Genomic DNA, 16,539 nt, shown 5'->3' with positions numbered 1-16,539 from the left:
ATATTGTTCAACCTTTCAAATCTTAGTGTTTAGCTTCGTGTCTGGCACATGGTACACTGTAATCACTTGTTGTATGAATAAAATAATTCTACATTATTGTTTTCAGTGGCAAACGTTTTCTGAATTTTTACTGTTTACAGAGCCAAGCCTGGTTCTTGAGAATACACTGTTGAATAAGGCAACATGGTCCTGTTTTCAAGGTGCTCCCATCTACCAGAGGGTACAATTACGTTCCTAGGCAGATACAAAATAAGCATGCTTTTGTACAACTAGATTGAAAATCATATAATGCAATTAATTTTATAGGAAAAGCATAGGGCACTTTTGGATGAAATAAAAGGGACACCTTTGGGGGCACATTTATTTTAATGAAACTCTCGCTTGACACAGGCTCTTTCCAATTTTTCACTATTTTATACATCTTTAGAGATGTATATTAGTATAATCTAACATATTCTGTAGACTGGAATCTTAGGACTTGCTGGGTCAATGATCATTACATAATTTTGAGATTTGGGATTTTACTGCCAAATTGCTTTTCTAATATTAAGTGGTATATTTTCTATTTCAAAGTGTTTTTGCCATCATTGGCATCGTTGTATCTGAAAAGTTGACAATTTGTATGAGAATAATAGTGTCTCATTATTTTAATTTTAACTACAGTAATTATTAGTGAAATAAAAACTTTTCTTGAGCCTGTATTTGCCATTTTTGTATTTGGTTTATCAAATTGCTTTGTGTCCTTAACTTACATAAGTTTTCAATGTATATTTATATTATATGTGTATGTTTACATTGAGGTGTTCAGCTTTTACTTGATTTATAACATTTCTTTATAACCTAAAGAAACAATGCCATTATGATATATGACTTTATTATGTCATTATTTATGGTAATGCTAACTTCATTATCCTATATGGTCTAAGTCTATTTTCTCAGCTCTTCACTTACTTTCAATTCTTGTTATCTTTGTTTTTGATGTTGAAAGATTACATATTTAATCTTTTAAATATCAAAGTTTTAATTTAGAACTTAGAAAGACTTTTTTTTTTTGCCTAAGATTATGAAAATAATCATCCATCATTTTCTTCTAGCACTTACCTGCTGTCATTTTTTTCATGGTTGAAAATTGATTGTGGTGTAAAAAGTGAAGTGAAACGATGTTAATTGGGTTTTCCCAAGAACACTGCTCTTTACACACTTTTCTCCCTAGTTTGATCTTCTAAAATTATTTGAATGTAGATGGTACACTCCAATTTTTAGCTGCTCAAAGACCAGAGGGCCCTCCAGAATGGTCCTTATTTATTTTTCATGCTCTTTTGTGGAATGTTTGGCATATGACTAAGTTCCAAATAATGGATGAAGACTGAAGCCACAGGTCTAACTTCCAGAAAGTATACTTGGAGAGTAGGGATTATGCAGCTTTCTTTTTTTTCTTTTATGCAAGGTAAATTTCAGACATCATATTTTTAGCTGGAGAATCTATATTGGTGAAGAACCACACACACTAGGATAGCAATGCAGAAAGCGCAACATATCTGGGGTCCCCAGTGACCCTGTGGAACCTTCAAGTCCTCCCAGACCGCTTGGTTCTGACTTTTCTCCCCCTTTTTACACATCAGATGTTTAATGTGCCAATGATGTAACAAAGTTTGAGGAAGGCACTTCTACCACGTAAGCATGAAAACCCAGTCATCATGCTTACAAACCACAGAATGATCTACTTCTGGATTTTTTTAGATAAGAAAACAAAACCACATGTTTTAAAGCCACTATTAATTTAGTTTATCTTAGCTATTTCAATATCATGTTATTTTATAGTTTGCATTTTTACTCTACTTCGCAGTTTTTGTTGTCTTATCTCTTCTGATTTTGAGGAATCTTTCGTTTGTTTCACCTCATGATTTGGAAGTTAAATACTCTCTTCAGATTCTTCTAGTGATTGACTTGAAAGCTTCTTTAACACATTTTTCTTTAGTTATTAAGGAATTTGATCATTTGTCCTCATCAAAATAGCATGATAAATTTGCACTTTTATATTTGTCTTCTGCCATGCCACACTTTGCTTATACAACCCATGTAATTGCTCTTAAATTATTTTTAAGAATTTTATATATTTTTTCTTTTTAAGTTTACTTTGTATCATTTATATTTGGGTTTGTAATAATACTTAGACTGAATTTGTTGCAAGGACAATTTTAGTTCTTGATACTATTTATTTTCTAATACAATGCTCTCAGGCTTGTAATCTTAATTTTTCTTTCTTTTTTTTTTTCTTTGACACAGGGTTTTGCTCTTTCATTCAGGCTAGAGTGCAGCGGCACAATCTGGGCTCACTGCAACCACCGCCTCCAAATTCAAGCAACTCTCAGGCTTCAGCCTTTGGAGTAACTTGGATTACAGATGTGCACCACCACGCCCACCTAATTTTTGTATCTTTAGTAGAGGGGATTTCACCATGTTGGCCAGACTGGTCTTGAACTTCTGGCCTCAAGTGGTCTGCCTGCCTTGGTCTCCCAAAGTGTTGGGATTACAGGCATGAGCCACTCTGCCTGGCCTCTTTCTTTCTTTTCTTAAAGACATCTTTAGGTTACTTTTTCCTAAGAAAGGTATTATTATAAGACCTCGTGTAAGATCTTAAGTGTTTAAAAATATGTTTCCCTTTGTCTGAATTGAAAATTCTTAGATTCTACATTTTTTCCTCAAAACTCTAAACATTTTGTGTGTTTAAAATTTAATGCTGTATACAAGTTATAAGATCATCTTGACTTCATTTTTTCTTAGTGACCAGGTTTTTTCCAAGTGAATGCTTACAAGATGTCTTTTTGTTTTGTAGTTATAAAATAGTTTCAGAATGTTTTATGCATAATTTTTATATTTATCTTTTTTTGTGGATCATGGGGAGTGAGTCTTTTTGCTTGAACACTTAAGGCTTTTTCAGCTCAAAAACATTTTATTTGTTCATGATTTTGGTTACTGCTTTGTTTCTAATGATCTTGGTATTCTCCTAAGAAAGTCACTAAATTAATTAGTTGATTTTCCAACCTTTCCTTCAAGATCATCATCTTGCTCATCACTTACATCTTTGTTTTTTCCTTCTCTTTTAAAAGGTTCTGAAATTTCCCTCCACTAGATGTTTTTGATTTGGCATGGTGACATCTGCTTTTCATGTGCTCTTTTTCTCTGCTATTAGCCTTGCAGTCTCTCTTCTCTAGCCCTTCCTGCGCACAACATCTGCCTCGTTTTATTAGTGAGTTATTATGATTTTAAAATCTCAGCTTGAGATTTAACTGAATTTAATCTTTTAATTTTGTCTTGAGTTTACATCAACCTATTCACTTTTTGTGGCTCTTTGAAGAAGCCAGGCTGTCTGGCTCGTTGAAAGCACCCAGTTTCCTAAAACTTAATTCTGATTCTTTCAGTAGATAATTTTCAGATATTGGCTCTGTTTCTGAGTCTATAAATGTTCTTCCCTATTTCCTTAGTCTCATATTGTTTGCAAGGCCCTAAGCTGTTTTAAAAAATATTTCATTTCATTTTAAGTTCCATGATACATGTGTAGGACGTGCAGGTTTGTTACACAGGTATACATGTGCCATAGTGGTTTGCTGCACCTATCAACCCATCACCTATATATTAAGCCCCTCATGCATTAGCTGTTTATCCTGATGCTCTCCCTCCCCCTGACTCCCCAACAGGCCCCCATGTGTGATGTTCCCCTTCATGTGTCCATGCGTTCTCATTGTTCAGCTCCCACTTATAAGTGAGAACATGCAGTGTTTGGTTTTCTGTTCCTGTATTAGTTTGCTAAGGATAATGGCTTCCAGCTCTTTTCATGTTCCTCAAAGTACATGATGTTGTTCCTTTTTATGGTTGCATAGTATTCCATGGTGTATATGTACCACCTTTTCTTTATCCAGTCTATCATTGATAGGCATTTGTGTTAATTCCATATTTTTGCTGTTGTGTGCTGCCATGAACATACACATGCACGTATCTTTATAATAGAATGATTTATATTCATTTGGGTAGATACCTAATAATGGGATTGCTGAATCAGATAGTATTTCTGGTTCTAGGTCTTTGAGGAATTGCCACACTGCCTTACACAATGGTTGAACTAATTTACATTTCCACCAACAATGTAAAAGCATTCCTATTTCTCCACAGCTTCGCCAGCATGTGTTGTTTTTTGACTTTTTGAGAATCATCATCCTGACTGGTGTGAGATGGCATCTCAATGTGGTTTTGACTTGCATTTCTCTAGTGATGTTGAGCTTTTTGCATTTCCCTAATAATGTTGAGGTTTTTTTCATATGTTTGTTGGCTGCATAAATGTTTTCTTTTGAGAAGTGTCTGTTCATGTCATTTGTCCACTTTTTAATTGGGGTTTTTCTTTGTTTGTTTTGTAAATTTGTCTAAGTTGGTTGTAGATTCTGGATAATAGACCTTTGTCAGATGGTTAGATGTAAAAATTTTCTCCCATTCTTTAGGTTTTCTGTTTACTCTGACAGTTTTGTTTTTTTTTTTGGCTGTGCAGAAGCTCTTTGGTTTAATTAGATCCCATTTGTCAATTTTAGCTTTTGTTGCAATTGTTTTTGACATTTACATCATGAAATCTTTGCCTGTGTCTATGTCCTGAATGGTATTGCCTAGATTTTCTTCTAGGGTTTTTATAGTTTGGGGTTTTAAATTTAAGTCTTTAATCCATTTTGAACTATTTTTTGTATAAGGTATAAGGACTGGGTCCAGTTTCAGTTTTCTGCAAATGGTTAGCCAGTTTTCCCAGCACCATTTATTAAATAGGGAATCCTTTTTCTCATTGTTTGTATTTGTCAGGTTTGTCAAAGATCAGATGGTTGTAGATGTGCAGTCTTATTTCTGAGATCTCTATTCTGTTCCATTGGTCTATGTGTCTGTTTTTGTACCAGTACCATGCTGTTTAGGCAATTGAAACCTTGTAGTATAGTTTGTGTGGGTAGTATGATGCCTCCAACTTTGTTCTTTTTGTTTAGAATTTTTTTGTTATACAGGCTCTTTTTTGGTTCCATATGAATTTTAAAGTAGTTTTTTTCTAATTCTGTCAAGAATGTCAATGGTAGTTAAATGGGAATAGTACTGAATCTGTAAGTTACATTGGGCAGTATGGCCATTTTCACGATATTAATTCTTTCTATTCATGAACATTGAACATTTTTCCATTTGTTTGTGTCCTCTCTGATTTCCTTGAGCAGTAGTCTGTAGTTCTCCTCGAATAGGTCCTTCATTTCTCTTGTTAGCTGTATTCTTAGGTATTTTATTCTCTTTGTAGCAATTGTGAATGAGTTCATGCATGATTTGGTTCTATGCTTATCTATTGTTGGTGTATAGAAATGCTTGTGAATTTTGCACATTGATTTTTTATCCTAAGCCTTTTCTGAAGTTGCTTATCAGCTCAAGAAGCTTTTGGGCTACCCAAACTCTTTTTTTTTTTTTGTTCTTATTCATAAAGGAAAAAATGATCTGGATTAGGCATATATATATATATATATATATATATATATATATATATATATATATCCAGCCTGATCTATTTCCTGAACTCCAGATTTATAGACCTGACTGTCCATTCAGCATCTCCCTATTAGGCATATTTCACCATGCTTCTCTCACAATCTTTCTCATCTCTGAAAATTACAACTCTATTCTTCCAATCATTCAGGCTAAAACCCTGACTTTATTCTTTTTAAAAATTGTAAAAATCAACTTTATGACATATATGTCCAGTAAATTGTAACATTTAAAGTGTACAACTCAATGAATTTGGGTATACACCCATAAAGCCATTGCCACAATTAATTTACAGAATGTTTCTCTCTTTCTTTGTCACCCATTACACCTTTCAAGTCTGTCTGCAGGAGACCACTGATTTACTTTTTGTCATGACTAGATTACATTTTCTGGTATTTTATATAGATGGAGTTATACAGTATGTGCTGCTGTTATGCCTCATTTACTTAGAGTGAATATTTTGATATTCATTCATGTTGTGTGAAATAGTAGCTTACTTCTTTGTGTCGTGATTAATATTTCATTATATAGACACACCGTGATTCGCTTATGCATTCTTCATGGGACGGACATTGGGTTGTCCCAAGTTTTTGACTATTATGAATACAGTTTCCATGAAAATTCTGTAGTAGTCTTTGTGCAGATATTTGATTTCCTTTTTCTTGAATAAATCACCTAAGAGTGGCATGTCTGGATGGGTAGGTGCATTGTGTAGATTTTTAAGAAACTGCCAAATGGTTTTCCAAGGTGGTTGTACCATCTTGCATTTCCACAGGCGGTGGATTATAGTTCCAGTTCCTCCCTATCCTTGCTTGACTATATCTTTGCTCTCTTTTTCTCATGTCTAGCATCCCATTCATCAGCAAGTTCTGTTGCCCAAACCTTCAAAATATACCTAGAATCCTACCCCTTTTCATCCTATTACTGTGACCAGTTTGGTCTGAGACATTCTCACCTCTCACTGGATTTTTTGCAATAGCTTCCTGCTTGTACTCTTGTTTTCTTCAGTGTTATCAACACAGAAGTTGAAATAAACCTGTTAAAATATAAGTAGCTTCTATCACTCTACTGTTTTATTTTGCTTGAGACAAGGTCTTGCTCTTTCACCCAGGCTGTCATAACTATAGTTCACTGCAGCCTTTAGCTCCTGGGCTCAGGTGATTCTCTTGCCTCAGCCTCCCAAGTAGCTAGGACTACAAGCACACACCACCACAATCAGTTAACTTTTAAGTTTTTGTTGAAGAGAGGTGGGTCTTGTTATGTTGCTCAGGCTGGTCTTGAATTCCTGACTTAAAGTGATCCTCCCACCTCAGCCTCACTCCACTGTTTAAAACTCTCAATGCCTTTCCATCTTAAAGCTAATGCCAAGACATCCCAGTGCACATCTGGCCACCCCTTGCACTCCTTACCTTTCCACCCTCCTACTTCTCTTTCCTCCATCTTTCTCTCTATGCTGTTCTTTGAACTAGAAGTATGCTCCCATCTTAGGGCCTTTGCAGATGCTGTTCTTAGGCTTCCTTCTTTCCCATAGATATGTGCACATGACTTGCATCATCACTTCCTTCAGTACTTTACTCCAATGACACTTTTTCTGTGAGGCTTTCCCTGATTCTTCCATTTAAAATTGCACCCTCCCCACATTCTCGGTTTCATTTCCCTACTTTATTTTTTTGCCATTACGCTTATCAGCATTTGGTATTCAATATATATTTGTTGATCATCTACTAAGTGCTAAGGACCATTCTAGGTCCCAGGGTTGCAAATTAAACAGTCAAAAATCTCCATCGTCATAGAATTTGCACATATATTACTAATTTACCTAGCTTTTCAATTGCTTCCCATCCACTAGAATAAAAGTGTTGTGATAACAGGGTTGGTTTTGTTCAGTGCTGTATTTCTAGTGCTGAAAATGCCTGGCAAATACTAGGCTCTTAACAAATGCCAAGCTGTTGTCTTTTTTTTTCCCTTCGAATAAAAAAAGCAATTGTTGCTCCAAGTGTGGAATAGATTCCTGCAATGTCATACTTTAGACCTTGAGGGAATCCGCAGCCTGTGAAAACTGAAGACACAATTGAATTGCTAATTAAACATTGGAACCAGTTCAATTATATGATCCTCTAAGGAAAGGATTTTAAGTGGTGAAGTAGTATTAATCTCACTTTCCAGACTGCTTATCATGGCAGAGCAAAGTTCTCCTTAGACAGCCCCTTCCAAGACCTTCAGACCAGCCTGAGAGCTGAGTGATGAGGCTGGCTGCTCCACCAATTGCCCCTTCCTTAGGGGACATTAACACTTCTGTCTAGATTAGTGCTTCTCAAAGCACAGTCTCTTGACTACCTGCATTAGCACTGATCAACTTAACTACTGAATGAGAATCTCTGGAGGTAGGCTTCTAAAATCTTCATTCCTTACAAACTCTGGAGGTAGTTGGTTAGAATTTGAAGTTTGCAATTATTTGCTTTAAAATCGGAGTTAGTGCATCTGGATCCAGGAGGATTAAATTACTGCACTTGAAGGCGGTATGGCAGGAATCATCAGGGGGTAAATTACGACGTCCAGGAGAGGATTAGAAGCTTTCATTAAAGCTCAAAATTAGTATATTTTAGCGCTGCCTTTGATACCAGTTGAATTTTGTATTCACCCCCAAATGACGTTCTAACTCACGGTGGCTCAGAACGTGACCTTAACTGGAAATAGGGAAGTTGCATATGTAATTTGCTAAGACAAGGTCAGACTAAAGTAGAGAGGGCCCTAATGGGACTGGTGTCCTTATGAAAAGATCTGCATGTGAAGAGAAGAGACACAGGGAGAATGCCATGTGAAAATAAGGGACCGGAAGGAGGCATCTATAGGCCAGAGAATGTCAAAGATTGACAGCAAATCCCCAGAAGCTAGGAAGAAGGAAGGGATTTCCCTACAGATTTCAGAGGGAGTGTGGTCCTGCTGACACCTTGGTTCTGGATTTCTAGCCTCCAGAACTGTGAGACAATATATTTCTCTTGTTTTAAGTCACCAATTTTGTGGTACGTTGTTATGTCAGCCCCAGAAACTCACAGGAAACCTTCTCCTTTAGGGTTCACTAACAGCTACAAGGATTTTGTTGAGATGCGAGTGTAGATGAAAGAAGCAGCAGGAGTGATAACTTCAGGGATTTTTAGAAACTAGGAAATCTTAAATGGAGGCTTGAGATTTCCCTAAAGGACAGACAAACCAATGGAAGACTAGGACATGGAGAAAAATGTCAACACCTACGTGAAAGCTGATGTATGATGTAAGTGGCATTGTTAGTGAGAAAGAGACAGACTAGATAACACGTAGGAGTGGGAAAACTGGCTATCCACACACAAAAATAAAACTAGAGCTCATGTAATAGGAGTAATCCCTTCCACTGCATTCAGCAGATGCTATTCTAAAAGGTTTCATACATTCTAATTGCAACTTTACTCTTACCTAGGAGTAGGTACCTATTTACAGATTAGGAAAATGGAGTACATAGAAGTTAAATGACAGGCTAAAAAGTGGCAGAGCTGAGAAGGGAATCCAGGTAGACTGCCTCTGGACTCCATGCTTTCAACTACTATACCATGCTGCTTTGCACTTCCTAGGGACGTGAACTCAAGGTTCAATCAATACCTGACTGTGAAATAAAAAACTCTAAAAAGTTAGAAGAAAATAAAGGATAATATCTTCAAAACTTTAGGGAATAAATAAAACAGGAAACATACAAATTATAGAGATAAATATTGATAACACCAACTACATAAAACATTTTTGTTCATCAAAAGATATCATAGTAAGAATGAAAAAGATAGATATTTGCAACATGCATAATCAATAGTGGATTAATATCTAGTTTATATAAGAAATTATACACATCAATAAGAAAAGGACAATAAACATTATCAAAAAAACAGTTGCCCCCTCAAAAAGAACATGGAATCTCACAGATGAGAAGTAATAAATTACAAATACTGATTTGAAAAGTATTAACTCCACTAGTAATTTGGATAATGGTAAATGAAATCACAAGTGAGATATAATTTCACACTCATCATAGTGGCAGAAAATTTAAAATCTGACAATACCAAATGGCTACAAGGATATAAGGCAATAACAATTCCTATGCACCAGAAGGGGGAATGTAGATTTGTGTAGCCACTTTGGAAATCAATTTTGCAACATTTAGTAAAGTTGGAAATTCGTTTCCTCTGTGACTCAGCAACTTTTACTCTAGAAATATGCCCTGGGACATCTTGCCCATATTCTCAGGGAGACAGAGTTCAAATGGTTTATTGTAGCAAACACGTAGAAGCAACTTTAATACCCAGCAGAAATGTGGATTAACTCATGGTGTTCGTATGATGGATATTATATAATACTGAAAATTAATGAACTATAGCCAAACACATTTATGAAAGAACCTCATAAAAATAATATTGCTTGAAAAAGCAAATTGAATAAAAATATACAAAAACTAAAAACATACAAAGTAGACTAAAAGTTAAAAAATAAAAGAAGAACATATGAAAGTTCAAAGTATACAATGCAATACATGCAACTACTATGTACCACTGATATGGTTTGGCTGTATCCCCACCCAAATCTCATCTTGAATTGTAGTTCCTGTAATCCCCACATGTCATGGGAGGGACCCTGTGGGAAGTTACTGAATCATGGGGGTGATTAACCCTATGTTGCTATTCTCATGATAGTGAGTTCTTATGAGATCTGATGGTTTTGTAAGGGGCTTTTCCCCCTTTTGCTTGGTGCTTCTCCTTGCTGCCACCATGTGGAAAAGGATGTGTTTACTTCCTCTTCTACCATGGTTGTAAGTTTCCTGAAGCCTCCACAGCCATGCTGAATTGTGAGTCAATTAAACCTCTTTCCTTTATAAATTACCCAGTCTTGGGTACGTCTTTTTTTTAGCAGTGTGAGAATGGACTAATACAGCAAACTGGTACCAGGTAGTGAGATGCAGCTGTAAAGCACCCAAAAATGTGTAAGCAACTTTGGAACTGGGTAATAGGCAGAGGTTGTGAAACACGAGAGTCTCTTGACTTCCCTCACAGGATATTTGGTAGGGGTGTTGCTCTCTGTTCAGCTGCTATGAGCTCAAATCCCTTATGGGATGGGGAACACAGATGGGCAGGTGCAGGAACTAGGGTGAGCACTTTTCGGATCCAGCCCCATGGCAGTGTCTAGAGGTGGGTGTCTGTGACTCCCAAAGCCCAGTAGGCACATATTACAGTGCGCTTTTTAAACCTTGTTCTCTGCAGATAGCTTAATTGTTAACCAGCATAGTGGACTCTCTGCCTTTTTGCAAGGGCAGAGGGCCAATGTGACAGCCTTATGTATCCCAAGCCCTTGTGCAGCATCCTGGAAGAATCAGGTCACACACAGACTTGAAGGATAAATGTGGGGGTTTTACTGAGTGGAGGAGGTGGCTCTCAGTGGGATGGATGGGGAGCTGGATAGGAGTTGGGGTGGGAAGATGATGTTCCGCTGGAGTTTGGCTGTCCAGTGGCTGATCTCCTCTCCAACCATCCCCAGCTGAACTCCTCTTGATGTTCAGACATTCCTTCTCTTCTCTCCTTCTCTGCTGTGCCATTCTATTACTGTTCTGCTCTTTTGTTCATCTGGCCATGGATCCTGGAGTTTGGGATTTATATGGGTACAGGATAGGAGGGCATGGTGGGCCAAAAGGCAATATTTTGGGCATGAAAACAGAAATGCCTGTTCTCACTTAGAGCTCTGGGTATCAAGGCTTGAGGGTGGGGCCGTTGCTGGGTAACTGCCCTCTTCTACCCAGTAGTTTCCTATATCCTGTACCTATTATTTGGAACAGTTTAGAGGGGTCAGAAGAAGATAGGAAAATGTGAAAAAGTTTGGAACTTCCTAGAGATATGTTGAATAGCTTTGACCACAATGCTGTTAGTAATATGGATAATAAAGCCTAGGCTGAGGTGGTCTCAGATGGAGATGAGGAACTTGTTGGAAACTGGAGTAAAATTCACACTTGCTCTGCAGAGACTAGCAGCAATTTCCCCCTGTCCTAGAGATCTGTGGAACTTTAAATTTGAGAGAGATGGTTTAGGATATCTGGCAAAAGAAATTTCTCAGTGGCCAAGTGTTCAAGAGGAAGCAGAGCATACAAGTTTAGAAAATTTGCAGCCAGACAATGCAATAGAAAAGAAAACCTCATTTTCTGGGGAGAAATTCAAGCTGGCTATGGAAATTTGCATAAGTAACAAGGAGCCAAATGTTAATCACCAAGACAATGATGAAAATGTCTCCAGGGTGTCAGATACCTTCATGGCAGCTCCTCCCATCACAGGCCAGAGACCTAGGAGGCAAAAGTGGTTTCCTGGGCCATGTTCAGGGTTCCACTGCTCTATAGAGCATTAGGGCATGGTGCCTTCAGCTCTGGCTATGGTAAAAGGGGCAGAGGCCAACATACAGCTCAGGCTATTGTTTCAGAGGGTGCAAATGCGAAGCCTTGGCAGCTTACATGTGTTGTTGAGCCTGCGGGTACACAGAAGTCAAGAATTGAGGTTTGATAACCTCCACCTAGATTTCAGAGGATGTATGGAAGTGCTTCGATGTCCAGGTGGAAGTTTGCTTCAGGGGTGGAGGCCTCATGAAGAAGCTCTGTTAGGACAGTGTCGAAGGAAAATTGCGGTTAGAGCCCCCACACAGAGTCCCCACTGCACTGCCTAGTGCAGCTAGGAGAATCTGCTGACAACTTACACCATGGGCCCGAAAAAGCCAAAGACACTCAATGCCACTCATGAAAGCCGCCAGGAGGGGGGTTATACCCTGCAAAGCCAAAGGGGTGGAGCTGCCCAAGACCATGTGAACCCACCTCTTTTATCAGTATGACCTGGATGTAAGACATAAAGTCAAAGGAGATCATTTTGGAGCTTTAAGTTTTAATGGCTGCCCTATTGGATTTCAGAATTGTGTGGATCCTGTAGCTCCTTTGTTTTGTCCGATTTCTCCCATTTGGAGCAGGTGTATTTACCCAATGTCTGTGCCCCCACTGTATTTAGAACATAACTAACTTGCTTTTGATTTTACAGGCTCATAGGTGATGGGACTTACCTTGTCTTAGATTAGACTTTGGATTTGAACTTTTGGGTTAATGCTGGAATGAGTTAAGACTTCAGGGGATTGTTGGGCAGGCATGATTGCATTTTGAAATCTGAGCACACGAGATTTGGGAGAGGCTGGGGGCAGAGTGATATGTTTTGGCTGTGTTCCCACCTAAATCTCATCTTGACTTGTATTTCCCACAATCCCCATGTATCATGGGATGGACCTGGTGGGAGGTAATTGAATGATGAGGGCAGTTACCCCCATGCTGTGGCTCTCATGATAGTGAGTGAGTACTTATGAGATCTGATGGGTTTATAAGGGGCTTGTCCCTGTTTTGTTTGGCACTTCTCCTTGCTGCCACTATGTGAAGAAGGACATGTTTACTTCCCCTTCTGCCACAATTATAGGTTTCCTGAGTTGTCCCCAACTATGCTGAACTGTGAGTCAGTTAGACCTCTTTTCTTTATAAATTACCCAGTTTCGGGTATGTCTTTATTAGCAATGTGAGAACAGACCAATATACTCCCAACAATTAAGAAAATTGAAAACAAAACAAAATATACACTAAAGAAATGCTTGGGGGAAGAAAAACCCTGAATTCAGAGCAAGAAACAGAGGATATAATTTGGAATGGATAAACAGAGACTATAAATGCAATGGATTAGTAATACTTTATTTCTTAAAATATTACTAATAAGGATATAAATATAATGGATTAGTAATATTTTATTTCTTAAAATTGATGTATTCATTCATTTTATATTGCTATATAGCAGAGGTATCCAATCTTTTGGCTTCCCTGGGCCACACTGGAAGAAGAATTGTCTTGGGCCACACATAAAATACACTAACACTAATGATAGCTGATGAGCTAAAAAAAAAAATCACAAAAAACTCATAATGTTTTAAGAGAGTTTACAAATTTGTGTTGGCCACATTCAAAGTTGTCCTGGACTGCATGCAGCTTGCAAGATGCAGGTTGGAAAAGCTTGCTATAAAGGAATACCATAAGTCCGAGTAATTTACAAAGAAAAAAAGTTTAATTGGCTCGTGGTTCTGCAGGTTGTACAAGCATGGCATCAGCATCTGCTTGGTGAGATTTAACTTACAGCGGAAGGCTAAGGGTGAACGGTATGCTACACGGCAGAGAGGGAGCTAGAGAGAGAGAAGGAGGCACCAGGCCCTTTTCGACAGCCAGCTCTTGTGTGAACTAATAGAGTGACAACTTACTCATTACTGGGAAACCATTTAAGAGGGAGCTACCCCTATTACCTAAGTACCTCTTACCAGTCCCCACCTTTAACATTGAGGATCACACCCTCCCCTCCCTTCCCCTCCCTTCTCTTTCCTTTCCTTTCTTTTCTTCTTATATATATTTTTTGAGACGGGATCTTTCTCTGTTGCCCAAGCTGGAGTACAGTGGCACAATAGCAGTTCACCACATCCTTGACCTCCTGGGCCCAAGCAATCCTCATCCCTCAGTCTCCTGAGTAGCTGGGAACACTAGTGGGAGTCACCATGCCTGGCTTTTAAAAATTTTTCATAGATGGTGGCATGCACCTGTAATCCCAGATACTCAGGAGGCTGAGGTAGGATAATTGCTTGAACCTGGGAGGTGGAGGTTGCAGTAAGCTGAGACTGTGCCACTGCACTCCAGCCTGGGGACAGAGCAAGACTCCTTCTAGAAAAAATTTTTTTTTATAGAGATGGGGTTTCCCCCACCTGTTGCCTAGGCTGGTCTCAAATTCCTGAAATCAAGCAATCTTTCTGCCTCAGCTTCCCAAAGTGCTGGAATTCAGGTGTGAGCTACCACTCCTGGCTCTGGGGATTACATTTCAACGTGACATTTGGAGGATACAAACATCTACTGTGCCACTAGTTGATAGGTACATAGGTACTTATATTATTCTTCATTTCCTTTTCTATGTCTCAGATATTATGAAATAAATTTTTATAAAGAAAAGAGATTGAGAACCACTCAGTTGGGTGGAGAAAGTGAATCATTTGAATGTCAAATAGGGGATTATAGGTCAGAAGGGGCTGTAAGTGCCATAGTATTTGCTGCTTCTGACTTCACTTCTCTTTTCCTATACCAGAATGATAATGTTGGGAAAGAAAAAGTGCTGTAAGAATCTCTTCCTTTTCTTCTAAGATCCAGGATCTTTACAGTTCTGTCCTATAGTTTGCTCTCTTTCCTGGTTTAAATAGGCTACTGTTTGGGCAGTCAAGTTCAGAGTGAGTTTTTGTAACATCACTGTGGTTTCTTGTCTTTTGTGTTTTCCAAGCTGTTTTTGATTTAATATTTTTATATTTTTTAGTCCCCCTTTTATGCACATGCTCTTAGTGTACAAATTCTCTCACAAATGAAATGTGACTGATAGACAGTTAATATTCCTCCTCCACACAAACAAAAGGTCTTCTAGACAAGCAATAGATAAGAATCAATGTGCTTGGTGTTGTTGCTACAGAGTGGCTTACAGCATATCTCTCTCTTTGGTCAGCTGAAAAGAGGGAGGTGCTTTTAACTCAAGTTAATAAACAGTCCTGCTATTTCTTATGCTCTTACATACACCCATGTCAACAGAAAAGATCCTGTTGGTTGTATATATTTTCACTTAATACTTTGCTGTAGTGAGTTTTGTCCAAATGTTTTATTACAGTGGATAGAGTAAATCTGAGTGCAGAATACTACTCTTTTTGTGTTATTTCAATGATTCTGTCCTCTTACTAGTGTTATAGGACCAACAGGTTTGTATGTCTGCTGCACAGTAACATACCAATTATACGAAGACAGCAGTGTTTGCAGCAGAGAAAGAGTTTAATGGTTGCAGGGCACTTAGCATTAGTGGAGATGGGAGGAGACCCTTAAATCCATCTCCCCGAGGAGGAGGAGGAGGAGTAAGAGGAGGAGGAGGAGGAGGAGGAGGAGGAGGAGGAGGAGGAGGAGGAGGAGAAGGAGGAGGAGGAGTTCTGGGTGGGGGCTTTTAAAGGGATCATGAAGTATGAAGGGCTGGAAAATTGGGGCCATTAATTGGTGAGAATAAAGGGTATGAAATCATCAAGATGTGAAACTCAGAATCACATAGGCCTCAGAATCACACAGGCTTCTTCAGTAAGTCAGCATCTAGTGGGGTCCTTCAGATCAGCTGACATCAGTAGTTTCACTGATACACAGGACCTGAAAGAACATCTCAGATGGAAAACTTAACATCTTATAATGAATGTTCACATTGTTATCTATAGAGCAGGTAAGGAGAAGTATAATCTTGTAACAGGTTGTAACCACCCAGTGGGTTCACCTTACCCACTGCCTAGACAGAGCCGATTTATCAAGACAGAGTAGTTGCAATGGTCAAAGAGTAATTTATGCAGAGCTGGCTGTACGGGAGACTGGAGTTTTATTATTACTCAAATCAGTCTCCCTGAGCATTCAGGGATGAAAGTTTTTAAAAATAATTTGGTGGGTAGGAGCTTGGGAAGTGGGGAATGCGGATTGCTCAGGTTGGAGATGGAATCATAGGGGATTAAACTGAGGTTTTCTTGCTGTCTTTTGTTGCTGGGTGGGATGGCAGAACTGGTTGAGCCAGATTACGGGTCTGGGTGGTGTTACCTGATCATCCGCTTCAGGGTCTGCAAAATATCTCCATCACTGATCTTAGGTTTTACAATAGTGATACTATCCCTAGGAGCAATTTGGAGAGTTTCAGCCTCTTGGAGCCAGAGGCTGCATGACCCCTAAACCTTAATTTCTAATCTTGTAGCTAATTTGTTAGTCCTGCAAAGGCAGACTGTTTTCCAGGCAAGAAGGGGGTCTTTTAAAAAAAGGGCTACTATCAGTTTTGTTCTAGAGTCAAACCATGAACTGAATTCTTTCCCAAAGTTAGTTTGGCCTAT

General features: G+C 38.5%; 1 non-coding gene across 1 annotated transcript; it reads right to left on the bottom strand.

Moving 5' to 3' along the window:
• Positions 1 to 1,616: 1,616 nt before the first annotated feature.
• Positions 1,617 to 1,720, bottom strand: LOC120368523 (small nucleolar RNA U13). Its single transcript, XR_005582627.1, has one exon. It is a non-coding gene; the product is annotated as a small nucleolar RNA U13 (small nucleolar RNA).
• Positions 1,721 to 16,539: the final 14,819 nt, after the last annotated feature.

This window comes from Saimiri boliviensis, chromosome 18 (assembly GCF_048565385.1).
Source record: "Saimiri boliviensis isolate mSaiBol1 chromosome 18, mSaiBol1.pri, whole genome shotgun sequence".
NCBI classification, from domain to species: domain Eukaryota; kingdom Metazoa; phylum Chordata; class Mammalia; order Primates; family Cebidae; genus Saimiri; species Saimiri boliviensis.
Note: the sequence above shows the minus strand (reverse complement) of the source record. Positions and strands in the feature narration are given on the sequence as shown.